This window comes from Arachis hypogaea, chromosome 20 (genome assembly GCF_003086295.3).
Source record: "Arachis hypogaea cultivar Tifrunner chromosome 20, arahy.Tifrunner.gnm2.J5K5, whole genome shotgun sequence".
Taxonomy (NCBI): Eukaryota; Viridiplantae; Streptophyta; class Magnoliopsida; order Fabales; family Fabaceae; genus Arachis; species Arachis hypogaea.
Window position 1 is genome coordinate 59,629,881 of NC_092055.1, and position 16,694 is coordinate 59,646,574.

Below are 16,694 nucleotides of genomic sequence, written 5' to 3' on the forward strand. Positions count from 1 at the left end.
ATACTTTTGGACCGAAGCTTTAGAATAACATTACATGAGCCTTTGGATTCTCATTTAAAATTCTGTGCTAAAGCTTGGATGGCCATTTGGCCATGTCTAATTCTTTTGGACCGGAGCTTTAGACTAACATTACATGAATCCTGGAATTCTTATTAAAAATTTTGAATTTCTTCATTTTCTATTTCCAAAATTTTTTTTTTCGAAAAATACAAAAAAAAATTTAATAAAATCATAAAACTAAAAAAATTTTTATGTTTCCTATTTGAGTCTAGTGTCAAATTTTAAGTTTGGTGTCAATTGCATGTTTTTAATTTCCCTTAAATTTTCGAAAATTCATGCATTATGTTCTTCATGATCTTCAAGTTATTGTTGATGATTTTTCTTGTTTGATCTTTAATTTTTCTTGTTTTGTGTCTTTTGTTGTTTTTCATATGCATTTTCAAATTATTAGTGTCTAAAGTTTAAAAATTTTTAAGTTTGGTGTCTTGCATGTGTTTCTTTTCTTAAAAATTTTCAAAAATATGTTCTTGATGTTCATCATGATCTTCAAAGTGTTCTTGGTGTTCATCTTGACATTCAAAGTGTTCTTGCATGCATTATTTATTTTTATCTTAAATTTTTATGTTTTGTTTCATTTTGTTGTTTTTCTCTTTCTTCATTAATTCAAAAAAATCAAAAATAATATATTTTCCTTATTTTACTCATAAATTTCAAAATTTTGGGTTGACTTAGTCAAAGATTTTTAAAAATTTAGTTGTTTCTTGTTAGTCAAGTCGAAATTTCAATTTAAAAATTCTATCTTTTCAAATCTTTTTCAAAAATCAAATCTTTTTCATTTTTCTTTTAACATTTTCGAATTCTATCTTAAAATTTTTCAAAATCTTTTTCATTTTTTCTTTTAATGTTTTTGAAAATCTTTAAACAAATTTTCAAAATCTTTTTCTTATTTTTACTTCATATTTTCGAAATTATTGCTAACATTTAATGTTTTGATTCAAAAATTTCAAGTTTGTTACTTTCCTGTTAAGAAAAATTCAATCTTTAAATTCTAGAATCATATATTTTAGTTTCTTGTTAGCCAAGTCATCAACTTTAATTTTGAAAATCAAATCTTTTTAATTTCCTTTTCAATCTTTTTCAAAATAAATTTCAAATCATATCTTTTTCAAAATTCTAATTTCAAAATCTTTTTCTAACTTTTTATCTTTTCAAAATTTTTAAATCTTTTTCAATTAACTACTTGACTTGTTTGTTTTAATTTTAAAAAGATTACTATTTCTTATCTTTTTCAAAACCACCTAACTACTTTTCTCTCTCTTTCTAGTTTTTGAAAACCACTAATAACTTTTTCAAAATTCTTTTTAATTAACTAATTGTTTTAAATTCTAATTTTAATTTTATTTCTTCTAATAAAATCAAATTCTAACTATTAATTAAAATAAAAACAAAAATATTTTTCTTTTCTTTTAAATTAATATTCGAATACTCCCTCTCTCATCTCTTTCTATTTATTTATCTATTTACTAACACTTCCCTTCTACTCATAATTCGAACCCTCTCCCTCTCTCTGTGTTCGAATTCTTCTTATTCTCTCTCTACCTCATTCTTCTATTCTTCTACTCACATAAAGGAATCTCTATACTGTGACATAGAGGATTCCTCTTCTTTTCTGTTCTCTTCTTTTTCATATGAGCAGGAACAGGGATAAAGACATCCTTGTTGAAGCTAATCCTGAACATGAAAAGACTTTGAAGAGGAAGCTAAGAGAAGCTAAAGCACAACTCTCTGGAGAAGACCTTATAGAAATTTTCGAAAAAGAAGAGGACATGGCAGCCGAACCCAATAACAATGGTGGAGATGCAAGGAAGATGCTTGGTGACTTTACTGCACCAACTTCTGACTTCTATGGAAGAAGCATCTCAATTCCTACAATTGGAGCAAACAACTTTGAGCTTAAGCCTCAATTAGTTTCTCTAATGTAGCAGAATTGCAAGTTTTATGGACTTCCATTGGAAGATCCTCATCAGTTCTTAGTTGAATTCTTGCAAATCTGTGACACTGTTAAGACCAATGGGTTTAATCCTGAGATCTATAGATTTATTCTTTTCCCTTTTGCTGTAAGAGACAGAGCTAGGACATGGTTGGACTTACAACCTAAAGAAAACCTGAACTCTTGGGAAAAGTTAGTCAATGCTTTCTTGGCCAAATTTTTTCCACCTCAAAAGTTGAGTAAACTTAAAGTGGAAGTCCAAACCTTCAGACAAAAGGAAGGTGAATCCCTCTATGAAGCTTGGGAAAGATACAAGCAATTGATCAGAAGGTGTCCTTCTGACATGCTTTCAAAATGGAGCATCTTATGTATATTCTATGATGGTCTGTCTGAATTATCCAAGATGTCATTGGACCACTCTGCTGGTGGATCTCTTCATATGAAGAAGACACTTGCAGAAGTCCAAGAACTCATTGAAATGGTTGCAAATAACCAGTTTATGTACACTTCTGAAAGAAATTCTGCGAATAATGGAATGACTCAGAAGAAAGGAGTTCTTGAGATTGATACTCTGAATGCCATATTGGCTCAGAATAAAATATTAACTCAGCAAGTTAATATGATTTCTCAGAATCTGACTGGATTACAAGCTGCATCTGGCAGTACTAAAGAAGCCTCCTCTGAAGGAGAAGCTTATGACCCTGAGAATCCTGGAATGAAAGAAGTGAATTACATGGGAGAATTCTATGGAAACACTTACAATCCTTCATGGAGGAATCATTCTAATATCTCATGGAAGGACCAACAGAAGCCTCAACAAGGCTTCAATAATAATAATGGTGGGAGAAATAGGTTTGGCAATAGCGAGCCTTTTCCATCATCTTCTCAGCAACAGACAGAGAATTCTAAGCAGAGCCTCTCTGACTTAGCAACCATAGTCTCTGATCTATCTAAAACCACTCTCAATTTCATGACTGAAACAAGGTCCTCCATCAGAAATTTGGAGGCACAAGTGGGTCAGCTGAGTAAAAGAGTCACTGAAATCCCTCTAAGTACTCTCCCAAGCAATACGAAAGAAAATTCGAAGAGAGAGTGTAAGGACATCAATATACCCAAAATGGCCGAACCTGTAGAGGAGGGAAAGGCAGTGAATTCTAGTGAGGAAGACCTCAATGGACGTCCACTCACCACTAAGGAGTTCCTTAATGAGGAACCAAAGGAATCTGAGGCTCATATAGAGACCATAGAGATTCCACTGAACTTACTCTTGCCATTTATGAGCTCTGATGAGTATTCTTCCTCTGAAGAGGATGAAGATATTGTTGAAGAGCAAGTTGCTCAGTATCTAGGAGCAATCAAAATGCTAAATGCCAAGCTATTTGGTAATGAGACTTGGGAAGATGAACTTTCATTGCTCATCAATGAACTGAATGCTTTGGTTCAACTGAAATTACCTCAGAAGAAACCGGATCCTGGAAAGTTCTTAATACCTTGTACTATAGGCACCATGACCTTTGAGAAGGCTCTGTGTGACCTGGGGTCAGGAATAAACCTCATGCCACTCTCTGTAATGGAGAAACTAGGGATCTTTGAGGTACAAGCTGTAAGAATCTCACTAGAGTTGGCAGACAAATCAAGGAAACAGGCTTATAAACTTGTACAGGATGTCTTAGTGAAGGTTGAAGGCATGTACATCCCTGCTGATTTCATAATCCTAGACACTGGGAAGGAAGAGGATGAATGCATCATCCTTGGAAGACCCTTCCTAGCCACAGCAAAAGTTGTGATTGATGTGGACAGAGGAGAGTTAATCCTTCAATTAAATGAGGACTACCTTGTGTTTAAGGCAAAGATCTTCTTCTGTAACCATAGAGAGGAAGCATGAAAAGCTTCTCTCAATACAGAGTCAAACAGAGCCCCCACACTCAACTTCTAAGTTTGCTGTTGGGAGGCCACCATTAAGCTCTAAGTCTCTGTGCGGATCTCTAAGAGCTCACTGTCAAGCTATTGACATTAAAGAAGCACTTGTTGGGAGGCAACCCAATGTTATTTAATTATATTTATTTGTTTTTCATTGCCATGTTATGTTTTCTTTAGGTTGATGATCATGTGGAGTCATAAAAACAACTGCAAAATTAAAGCAGAATCAAAAAAGCATCAAAAATAGCACACCCTGGAGGACAGGCTTATTGGCGTTTAAACGCCAGTAAGGATAGCAGAATGGGCATTTAACGCCCAGTCTGACAGTATTCTGGGCGTTAAACGCCAGAATTGGCAGACAGACTGGCGTTTAACGCCAGAAAAGGGTGTCTGGCTGAGTGGCTGTCTGGCTGGCATTAAATGTCAGAATTGGCAGACAGACTGGCGTTTAACGCTAGAAAAGGGTGTCTGCTTGGCGTTAAACGCCTGAAAAGGGCATCAGCATGGCGTTTAACGCCAGGAGAGGTAGCAGAGATGGCGTTACATGCCAGAAAGGTGCAAGGATCAGAATTCCTTGATACCTCAGGATCTGTGGACCCCACAGGATCCCCACCTACCCCACCTCTCATTCTTTCCTTTTCACACCTTTCCATAACACTCTTTCCCAAACATCATTCACTATCAAATCCTACTCTCTTCTCTATAATCTCTTCACCACTCATATCCATCCACTATTCCCCACAACACATCATACAACCCACCTACCTCACCATTCAAATTCAAAACATTTCCCTCCCAAACCCAACCCTATCTTACACGAATTCCCCTCCCCCTCTCTCTTACCCTATAAATACCCCTCCTTACCACCTTCATTTTCACACATCATACACACTTAAACTCCCTTAGCTGAATTCAAAACACCCCTCCATCTTCTCCATTACTTCTTCTTCTCCCCATTTCTTTCTTCTTTTGCTCGGGAATGAGCAAACCTTTTAAGTTTGATGTGGGAAAAAGCTCTGCTTTTTGTTTTTTCATAACCATTAATGGCACCTAAGGCATGAGAAACCTCTAGAAAGAGGAAAGGGAAGCCAGTTGCTTCCACCTTTGAGTCATGAGAGATGGAGAGATTTATCTCAAAAGTCCATCAAGACCACTTCTATGAAGTTGTGGCAAAAAAAAAGATGATCCCCGAGGTCCCCTTCATGCTCAAAAAGAGTGAATATCCAGAGATCCGACGTGAGATTCGAAGAGGAGGTTGGGAAACTCTCACCAACCTCATCCAACAAGTCAAAATCTTAATGGTTCAAGAGTTCTATGCTAATGCATGGATCACTAAGAACCATGATCAAAGTGTGAACCCGAACCCAAAGAATTGGCTCACAATGGTTCGGGGGAAATACTTGAATTTCAGTCCAGAAACTGTAAGGTTGGCATTCAACTTGCCAATAATGAGAGCAGATTATCATCCTTTCACTAGAAGAGTCAACTTTGATCAAAGGTTGGACCAAGTCCTCATGGACATCTATGTGGAAGGAGCACAATGGAAGAGAGACTCAAGAGGCAAGCCGGTTCAATTAAGAAGGCCTGACCTCAAACCCGTGGCTAGGAGATGGTTAGAGTTCATTCAATGCTCTATCATTCCTACTAGCAACTGATCCGAAGTAACTATTGATCGGGCTATCATGATCCATAGTATCATGATTGGGGATGAAGTAGAAGTTCATGAGATCATATCTCTAGAAATATACAAGGTGGCTGACAAACCCTCCACTTTGGCAAGGTTAGCCTTTCCTCATCTTATCTGTCACCTATGCAATTCAGCTGGAGTTGTCATAGAGGAAGATATCCTCATTGAAGGGGACAAGCCCATCACTAAAAAGAGGATGGAGCAAGCAAGAGAGCCCACTCATGGATCTCAACAAGAGCATGAGAAAATTCCTCATCAAGAAATCCCTGAGATGCCTCAAGGGATGCATTTCCCTCCACACAACTATTGGGAGCAACTTAACACATCTTTAGGAGAATTGAGTTTCAACATGGAGCAACTAAAAGTGGAGTACCAAGAGCACTCCATCATCCTCCATGAAATCAGAGAGGACCAAAAGGCCATGAGAGAGGAGCAACAAAGGCAAGGAAGAGACATAGAGGAGCTCAAGCACTTCATAGGATCTTCAAGAGGAAGAACTAGCTGCCGTCACTAAGGTGGACCCGTTCTTTAATTCCCTTGTTCTTTTTTTTCTGTTTTTCGTTTTCTATGCTTTATATTTTGTCTATGTTTGTGTCTTCATTACATGATCATTAGTGTTTAGTGTCTATGTCTTAAAGCTATGAATGATTCCAGGAATCCCTCACCTTTCTTAAATGAAAAATGTTTTTATTTACAAAACAACAAGAAGTGCATAATTTTGAAAATTATCTTGAATTAGCTTAATTATTTTGATGTGGTGGCAATACTTTTTATTTTCTGAATGAATGCTTGAACAATGCATATTTTTTATAGTAAAGTTTATGAATGTTAAAATTGTTGGCTCTTGAAAGAATAATGAAAAAAAGAGAAATGTTATTGATAATTTGAAAAAACATAAAATTGATTCTTGAAGCAAGAAAAAGTAGTGAAAAACAAAAGCTTGCGAAAATAAAGAAAGAAAAAGAAAAAGCAAGCAGAAAAAGCCAATAACCCTTTAAACCAAAAGGCAAGGGTAAAAAGGATCCAAGGCTTTGAGCATTAATGGATAGGAGGGCCCAAAGGAATAAAATTCTGGCCTAAGCGGCTAAACTAAGCTGTCCCTAACCATGTGCTTGTGGCGTGATGGTGTCAAGTGAAAAGCTTGAGACTGAGCGGTTAAAGTCGTGGTCCAAAGAAAAAAGAGTGTGCTTAAGAGCTCTGGGCACCTCTAACTGGGGACTCTAGCAAAGCTAAGTCACAATCTGAAAAGGTTCACCTAGTTATGTGTCTGTGGCATTTATGTATCCGGTGGTAATACTGGAAAACAAAATGCTTAGGGTCACGACCAACATACTGAACTAGGAGAATCAATAACACTATCTAAATTTTGAGTTCCTATGGATGCCAATCATTCTGAACTTCAAAGGATAAAGTGAGATGCCAAAACTGTTCAGAAGCAAAAAGCTACTAGTCCCGCTCATCTAATTGAAACTAATCTTCATTGATATTTTTGAGATTTATTGTATATTATCTTCTTTTTATCCTATTTTGTTTTTGGTTGCTTGGGGACAAGCAACAATTTAAGTTTGGTGTTGTGATGAGCGAATAATTTATACCCTTTTTGGCATTATTTTTACATAGTTTTTAGTATGTTTTAGTTACTTTTTATTATATTTTTATTAGTTTTTATGCAAAAATCACATTTCTGAACTTAACTATGAGTTTGTGTATTTTTCTGTGATTTCAGGTATTTTCTCGCTGAAATTGAGGGATCTGAGCAAAAGTCTGATTCAGAGGTTGAGAAAGGACTGCAGATGCTGTTGGATTCTGGCCCTCCTGCACTTGAAGTGGATTTTCTGGAACTACAAATGCCCAATTGGTGCACTCTCAATTGAGTTAAAAAGTAGACATCTTGGGATTTCCAGCAATATATAATAGTCCATACTTAGCCCAAGATTAGATGGCCCAAACTGGCATTAAACTCCAGCCAGAGACCCTTTTCTGGCATAAAACGCCAGAACTGCCACCAAAACTGGAGTTAAACGCCCAAACTGGCACCCAAGCTGGAATTTAACTCCAAGAATGGCCTATGCACGTGAAAGCTTCAATGCTCAGCCCAAGCACATACCAAGTAGGTTCCGGAAGTGGATTTCTGCACTATCTGCACTTAGTTACTTACTTTCTGTAAACCCTAGTAACTAGTTTAGTATAAATAGCACTTTTTACCATTGTATTCAAATCTTTTGGAGACTTTTATCATACTATCATCTTTGGAATCATTGTTCACGTTTGGAGGCTGGCCTCATAGCCTTGCCTAGACCTCTTTTCTCTTATGTATTTTCTACGGTGGAGTTTCTACACCTCATAGATTAAGGTGAGGAGCTCTGCTGTTCTTCATGAATTAATGCAAGTACCATTATTTTTCTTTCAATTCATGCCTAATTCATCTCCAAGATATACTCTCGTACTTAATTCTCAGTTAAGTCAGAATGAAGGGGTGACCCGTGACAATCACCCACTATCTTCGTTACTCGCTTAGCCAAGATCCGCGTGCCTGATAACCACAAGCGGTCTACATGATGTTCAACGTAGTTATTGGACAACAGCCAGAGTATATTCTCTTGGGTCTCTAATTCACGATTTGCATCGTCTCTCCTGACAACAGAGCATCCAAATCCGTTATTAGAACCTTCGTGGTATAGGCTAGAACCAATTGGCAGCATTCTTGAGATCCAGAAAGTCTAAACCTTGTCTGTGGTATTCCGAGTAGGATCTGGGAAGGGATGACTATGATAAGCTTCAAACTTGCGAATGTTGGGCACAGTGACAGTGTGCAAAAGGATAGAGAGATCCTATTCCGACACTAGTGAGAACCGACAGATGATTAGCCGTGCGGTAGCTGTGCCTGGTATTTTTCATCCGAGACGAGAAATCCGATAGTTGATTAGTCGTGCAGAGATCGTACTTGGTATTTTTCATCCAAGAGGGCCATACAGCTTGCCATGGAAGGGAGCACGCATGATTGGAAAAAGATAGTAGGAAAGCAGAGGTTCAGAAGCAACAAAGCATCTCCAAACGCTTATCTGAAATCCCCACCAATGAATTACATAAGTATCTCTATTTTATTTTATGTTTTATTTATCTTTTAATTATCAAAACTTCATAACCATTTGAATCCGCCTGACTAAGATTTACAAGATGACCATAGCTTGCTTCAAACCGACAATCTCCGTCGGATCGACCCTTACTCACGTAAGGTATTACTTGGACGACCCAGTGCACTTGCTGGTTATTTGTGCAGAGTTGTGAAAAGTGTGATCATAATTTTGTACACCAGTACGCGTCAGGGACGCGTACGCGTGACATGAGTTGTGCAAATGGCGCGAAGGCAGCCTCGCGCACGCACAACTCTCTGTCCAATACGCACATTTGCCAAAATTTTAAACGATGCGTGCGCGTCAGGGACGCGCACGCGTGGATGGCTTGGATGGGAAAATGACGCAAATGAAGTAGAAACATAACATATTTTTTTTTGTGCTCCTAGCACAGTTCCAGCCCCACACCATCACAACTTTCTGCCCAAATACCCATTCACGCCGATTTCATCATCCACGCGTGCTGGACGCGTACGCATAGAGTGCCAAAATTTCAAATGATGCGCATGCGTCATGGACGCGTATGCGTGAGCATGATTGTGCGCAATGCACCCTTCCTGTGCCACTCCCGCGCAACTCTCTATTCAATATTTATTTTTCACGCACACACATAACATCAGCGACGCTTGCGCGTCCTGTGCTCTTTTTTTTTTTTTTGATGCAGAATGTAGTATGTACTTGATTATGCAGAAATTATGAATGGCTACTGAGAAAAATAAAATAAAATAAAGCTAAGAATAAAAATGAGAGATCGTACCATGATGGGTTGTCTCCCACCTAGTGCTTTTCTTTAACGTCCTTAAGTTGGACAGTCCACTAGCTTAGTCTTTTGCTGTTGGTGGATCCTCCAAGAAGAAGATCTCCAGCTCCTTATTTTTCTTCATCTTCTCACCATGATATAGCTTTAAGCGATGTCCATTGGCCTTGATAAATTTGGAGCTAGAATGATGACTCAGGTGAAAGACTCTGTATGGGTCTGCCTTCTCTACTCTATAGGGACATTCCTATCTGGATCTCAGCTTGCCTGGCATGAGCCGCAGTCTGGAGTTGTAAAGGAGAACTAACTCCCCTGGTCTGAACTCTCTCCTTTTAATGTGCTTGTCATGCACAGCCTTCATCTTCTCTTTGTACAGCTTGGAGTTATCATATGTTTCTAGGTGAAGGTTCTCTAATTCTTGTAGTTGCATCTTCCTTTCAGCTCCGGCCTTCTCAAATCCCATGTTGATTTCTCTTACTTCCCAGAAAGCCTTGTGTTCTACCTCTACTGGGAGGTGACAGTCCTTAACATAAACTAGGCGGAACGGTCTCATCCCTATAGGTGTCTTGTATGCTATCCGATATGCCCAAAGCGCATCTTGTAGCCTGGTGCTCCAGTCCTTCCTATGAGGCTTGACTATCTTCTCCAGGATATGCTTTATCTCTCTGTTAGACACCTCTGCTTGTCCATTAATCTGGGGATGGTAGGCTGTTGCTACCTTGTGAATAACGCCATGCTTCTTCAGTAGAGCGGTCAATCTCCTGTTACAAAAATAGGTGCCTTGATCACTCACGATTGCTCGTGGTGATCCAAAGCGACAGATAATATGGTTTCTAACAAAAGAGACAATAGTGTTAGCATTATCAGTATGGGTAGGAATTGCTTTCACCCATTTAGAAACATAATCTACAGCTAACAATATATATAAAAAACCGCTAGAATTTGGAAATGGACCCATGAAGTCAATGCCCCAAACATCAAAAATTTCGCAGAACAACATAATTTGTTGGGGCATCTCATCCCTCTTGGATATATTACCAAACCTCTGTCATGGGAAACAAGATTTACAGAAGGCAGTAACATCCTTAAAAAGAGTAGGCCACCAGAATCCACAGTCTAAGATTTTTCTAGCTGTCCTTTGAGGACCAAAATGGCCACCACTCTCAGAGGAGTGGCAGGCCTCTAAAATGGACTGGAATTCTGATTGAGGCACACACCTTCTAATTATCTGGTCAGCACCATACCTCCATAAATATGTGTCATCCCATATATAATATTTGGACTTGCTTTTCAACTTGTCCTTCTGATGCTTAGTAAAATTGGGAGGGAAGGTATGACTAACTAGATAATTAGCTACAGGTGCATACCAAAGAACTACTTCAGATACTGCATGCAAGCTATCAAATGGAAAAGCATCATTGATAGAAGTGGAGTCATCCTTGACATGCTCAAGGTGACTCAAGTGGTCCGCCACTAAATTCTGGGAACCACACCTATCCTTAATTTCTAAATCAAATTCTTGCAGCAGCAATATCCAACGTATTAGCTTTGGTTTGGACTCTTTTTTAGCTAATAAATATTTTAGAGGTGCATGGTCTAAGTACACTACCACCTTAGTACCAAGCAAGTAGGCTCGAAATTTATCCAGAGCAAAAACAATAGCCAGAAGCTCTTTTTCAGTGGTGGTGTAATTAGACTGAGCAGCGTCTAAGGTCTTAGATGCATAAGCAATTATAAAAGGATCCTTACCTGCGCGCTGGGCCAGTGTCGCTTCTACTACATGATTGGAGGCATCACACATAATCTCAAATGGCTGGTTCCAGTCTGGTCCTCTCACAATCGGAGCCTGAGTCAAGGTGACCTTCAGCTTATCAAACGCTTCCATACAGTCCTCACTCAGCTCAAATTCAACATCCTTCTGCAGCAGTCTAGATAAGGGCAATGCTACCTTACTGAAGTCCTTCTGCATGCGCATGACCAAGGAACGAACGGACTTCCCTCACGGAGGAGCGGTAAGGTAGACTAGAAATGACATTTACCTTTGCTGGATCTACAGAGATACCAGTATTAGAAACAACGTGTCCTAGAACAATATCTTGTTTAATCATAAAATGACACTTTTCAAAATTTAAAACAAGGTTTGAACTAACACACCTGTCTAATACTCTAGATAAACTATCCAAGCAAAGGCTAAAGAAATCACCGTATACGCTAAAATCATCCATAAAAACTTCCATACAGCTCTCAATAAGATCAGAGAAAAGACTCATCATGCACCTTTGAAAAGTAGCTGGTGCATTACATAAGCCAAAAGGCATCCTCTTGTAAGAATATGTTCCAAAGGGACATGTAAAAGTAGTCTTTTCCTGATATTCAGGAGCTATATGAATCTGGAAATAGCATGTGTAACTATCTAAAAAGCAGTAATGTGATTTACCTGACAGGCAATCCAGCATTTGATCAATGAATGGTAGGGGGTAGTGATCCTTACGAGTGGCCTGGTTGAGGCGCCTGTAATCAATGCACACCCTCTAGAAATTCTGCACTCTAGTTGCTATGAGCTCTCCATGCTCATTCTGCACTATAGTGACTACAGACTTCTTGGGCACCACTTGTACTGGACTTACCCATTCAATATCTGAGATGGGGTAGATGATATCTGCCTCAAGCAATCTGGTCACTTCCTTCTTGACAACTTCCAAGATGGTGGGATTCAGCCGCCTTTGAGGTTGACGGACAGGCCTTGCTCCCTCTTCTAAAATTATCCTGTGCTCACAAACTTGAGGGCTAATGCCTACTATATCTGCCAAACTCCACCCAATATCCTTCTTATGTCTTCTTAGTACACGAAGCAGCTGCTCCTCCTGTTGGGATGTGAGTTCCCTTGCAATGATAACTGGGAGCTTTTGATTATCCTCAAGGTAAGCATACTTAGGTGGGGTGGAAAGGGCTTCAACTCCAATTTATGCTCATGGTCAGGCACTTGATCTCCTGGAGCTAGTGATGGTGGCAAAGTGTCTTCATTGTGTTCAGAGGATTTTCCCACACTTGGACCTTCCTCTATGTGCATCTCTATGTGAACTGTAGCTACGGTATCATCAATGATGTCACACTGGAAGATGGAATGGTCTTCCGGAGGATGCTTCAAAGCTTCGTTCAGGTTGAAACTCACTGCTCGGCCGTCTATCTCAAAAGAATAAGTTCCTGAAAAGGCATCCAACTTGAACTTTGAAGCCTTCAGGAATGGTCTTCCAAGTAGGATGGATGACGGTCTTCCTGAGTCATTAGGGGACATTTCCAGGATATAGAAGTCAATGGGAAATGTGAGCCCCTTAATGCTCACCAGCACGTCCTCAGCAATTCCAACCACTGTAATAATGCTTTTATCTGTTAAAACAAAATGAGCTGCCGAACTTTTTAAGGGAGGGAGCCTCAAAGCATCATATATAGACAAAGGCATAATACTCATGCATGCTCCTAAATCACACATGTAGTCAAAAAATATTACACCCTGAATGGTACAGTTAACCATGCATGGACCTGGATCACTACATTTTTCAGGTATATCCCCATTAAAGCAGATATAAAATTACCTAAAGGAATAGTTTCTAACTCATTAATCTTATCCTTATGCATGCACAAATCCTTTAGAAACTTCGCATATTTAGGTACTTGCTGAATAACATCAAAAGGGGAACAGTTACCTTAACCTTTTTGAAGATTTCTACCATTTTAGGATCGAGTTCCATCTGCTTTCTGGGCTTCCTTGCAAGGTGTGGAAATGGGATAGGAATGGCGTCTCTTATAGCTTCAGCTTCCTTTGGTTCTTTATTCCTTGGTTGAGCTGCTTCTTCTTCAACCATGTCTTGTACTTCATCTTCCTCTTCAACATCTTCCACTTCTACCATGTCCTCAACTAGGGCATGTTCTTATGGGCTTGGCTCCTCATGATTCCTCTCTTGCAGTATGATTCCAGACCTTAAAGTGATGGCATTGATGCTACCTTTGGGGTTGGGTAAGGGTTGAGAAGGAATCCTACTGGAGCTTGAAGGCTGGTTGTTGGGAGTAGGTAATGAATCTATCTGGGAGATGAGAGCTTGTAAAGTGGCATTCAGACCATTTAGAGTAGAGTTCAATGTAGTCTAAATGTCTTGTTGTCCTTGTGCAAGAAATATAAGAAGAAGACATGATAAATTAAATAAAATAGAAACGGAAAATTAATTAATAATAAAAATAGTATTTTGCATTAATAAATCCCAAAATCATAAACATACTTATCCAAACAGGGTTAATGGGCAATAAAAGAGTAAAGGAATAGGAAAACAGACTAGAATAATGAAACTTCAACGGAGGTAATGACTTTTCTCAATATCCAAAGCAAAAGCAATAATCTCTAAAACTATGAATGTGAAGAATCCTAGAGGAAGGAGTAGAATTCTCTCTAAGATTCAAAACTAAAACTAAAACTATGCGTAATGTGAATGTGTGTTGAGTCTCTGCTATCCCCTGGCTCTAGTCTGTGTTTCTGGGCCAAAAACTGGGTCCAAACTCAGCCCAAAATTGCCCCCAGCATTTTTTGCGTTTTCAGCAGGTTGCGCACGTCACGCGTACGCGTCAGTCACGTGTACGCGTTGCTGGTCAACTTCGCGTCTGACGCGTACGTGTCAGGTACGCGCACGCGTCACTCCTCGGTGGTTGTCTCCTTTATTTCTTGTGTTCCTTCAATTTTTGCAAGCTTCCTTTCCATCCTCCAAGCCATTCCTGCCCTATAAAGCCTGCAAACACTGAACACACATATCACGGCATCGAATATTATGAAAGGACATTAAAAATACACAATTTAAAGACTTAGGAAGCAAGTTTTTAATCATAGAACAAAATTAGGAAGGGATTGTAAAATCATACAAATAGTATGAATAAGTGTGCAAAGACTTGATAAAAACCACTCAATTGAGCACAAGATAAACCATAAAATAGTGGTTTATCAAAGCATTTCTACAAACACATGGAAGGCATAAATGTGCATAAGTAAATAAAGCCATAAATGTGCATAAGTAAATGACAAGAATTAAAGATAAGAAGTAAATAACAAGAATTTAGAATGAAATTAACATTGGGATCAAGAGATATTGCATTTTCAAGATCAATAGCTCTCATCTCCTCTTCAATCATACAATCATTGATCTCTTGGCAAATCATAAGTGATTGAAACCCAATCCCTTGGTGAATCAATCTCTCTTAACTTGATCAATTGCCAATTCCTTGATCTAATTGCTCATGAGAAGATATGAAGATTGGTCTCCGGTTTAGAGCCACACAACTTATAAACCCAAGTTTAGGGATGATTACATATCACAATATCAAATCCAAACCCAAATTTACTCAATTGTGAGAAAGAACTTCAAGCATGATTCTATGATCCCCTTTCCAAGGCTCACATAGAATCCATGTGAATTCAATTTCTTTTCCAAGACAATTAAATCCTTGAAATGAAGAACGAAGATTATTTCTAGCAAATCAAATGAAAAATGAAGAGAAGAAAAAGAATAAAAATAAATTAATCCATTAAATTATAATAGAGTTCTCTATCCCAATGTTGGAAATTAGAAACACATAACTAAATATTTACAAAAGTGTGTATGAAAGAAAATGGAAGAAGAGAAGAGAATGAGTGTGAAAGGGGAGTGGAGTCACCTCCACCCCTCCATTGTGTGTCTAAAATGATGAATCTAAGGTCCTATTTATAAGCTACCCAAATTACAAATTCAAATGAAATTACAATCAAATGCAAATTTTCTAACTACTTCTAGATGATTCTTGTTGCCTTGATTGATTGTTAATTGTGGCTTGTCTTGGGCTTGTTAAATTTTAATTCTCTTCATGGAGGCTTGAAACATTGAAGAATAAATGAAAGAATTGGGGTATTTGGAAGTGGCCCAATGTGGAGTGTTATTGAAGTGGCACTTTGGGCTTTTGAAGGCTTGGGAAGCCTTGCACGTTGAAAGATTGATCTGTTGCATCCCCAAAATAAATGCCCACTATAAACTATTATATATCATTGGAAAGCCCTAGATCTCAGATTTCTAACGCCGCTGGAAGCGCATTATTTAGACTTCTCTAGCCTAGGTTATGATCTTTTGAAGGTGAAGAGGTCAGTCTGGTGAAGTGCAGGAAATTGTTTTACGCTGAAGTTGCAACGCTAAAAGAATAGCGATTTGTACCCTCAAATCCAGTATCCAATATAAAGTATTATATATGGTTGGAAAGACCTAGAAGTCTACCTTCCAATGGCACTAAGATCATCTCATTTAGAGCTTTGTAGCTCGAGTTATTTATATTGGAGTGTGAAGAGGTCAGGGTTGCAAATCCTCTTTGCTTCTCTTTGAGTTTGTTTCCCACTCTTTTGCCACCTTGGGAGTGTGCATCCTCTAATAGTGTTTTTATTGCTTCTATTTCTATCATTACCTATAAAATTTATTAACTCAAGCAATCAAAGTAATATTCAATTTAAGCACCAAAAACACTCCATAATTAAGCATTATGAATATATTTTTATATGAAAAAGCATAGAAAAACACATCATGATGCTCATGCATCACTTAGCACCTGACATTCAAAATCAGTGAAGAAAAGCTTCACCCCAACTCCTCTAACACAAAACTACACATATAAAAGAACTCAAACCCTTCCCCCCTATGAAACACATGGTCACTAGGAATACAAGAAAGTAACTCAAATTGGAGGCCAGACCCGCCCCTCACAATCTTACTTCTATCTATCTCCTTCACAGTTTCCTGATCTAAGAACAGTGAGCAACGCTTCCTAACGTCGTCATTTATCCAATCATATGACCAATCAACTCTCTCTTTTTTCTCTTTTTCAAAACCCATTAGAACGACCTAGGAGAAGAGGAACAGAAGTTATAGAAAATACAGGGAAAAAATAAAGCATACCTCTTTTACTCATGATTCTTTAAAATGCCTCTGATAACAACAAAACCTTGTGCAACCAACACAATCTTTTGGATTCCAAGGCTTTTAATTAACACTCCAAAACTGTTTTTGAAATTCACTAAACCATCCCATCAGTTGCATCAAGGGAAATGATGTGCATTGGAAACACGCACGTTCTTTAATGGGCATTTAAGACTGTTTCTCTCTCCTACTCATATCAATTAAATAATCTTTTAATACACCATCTTGAATT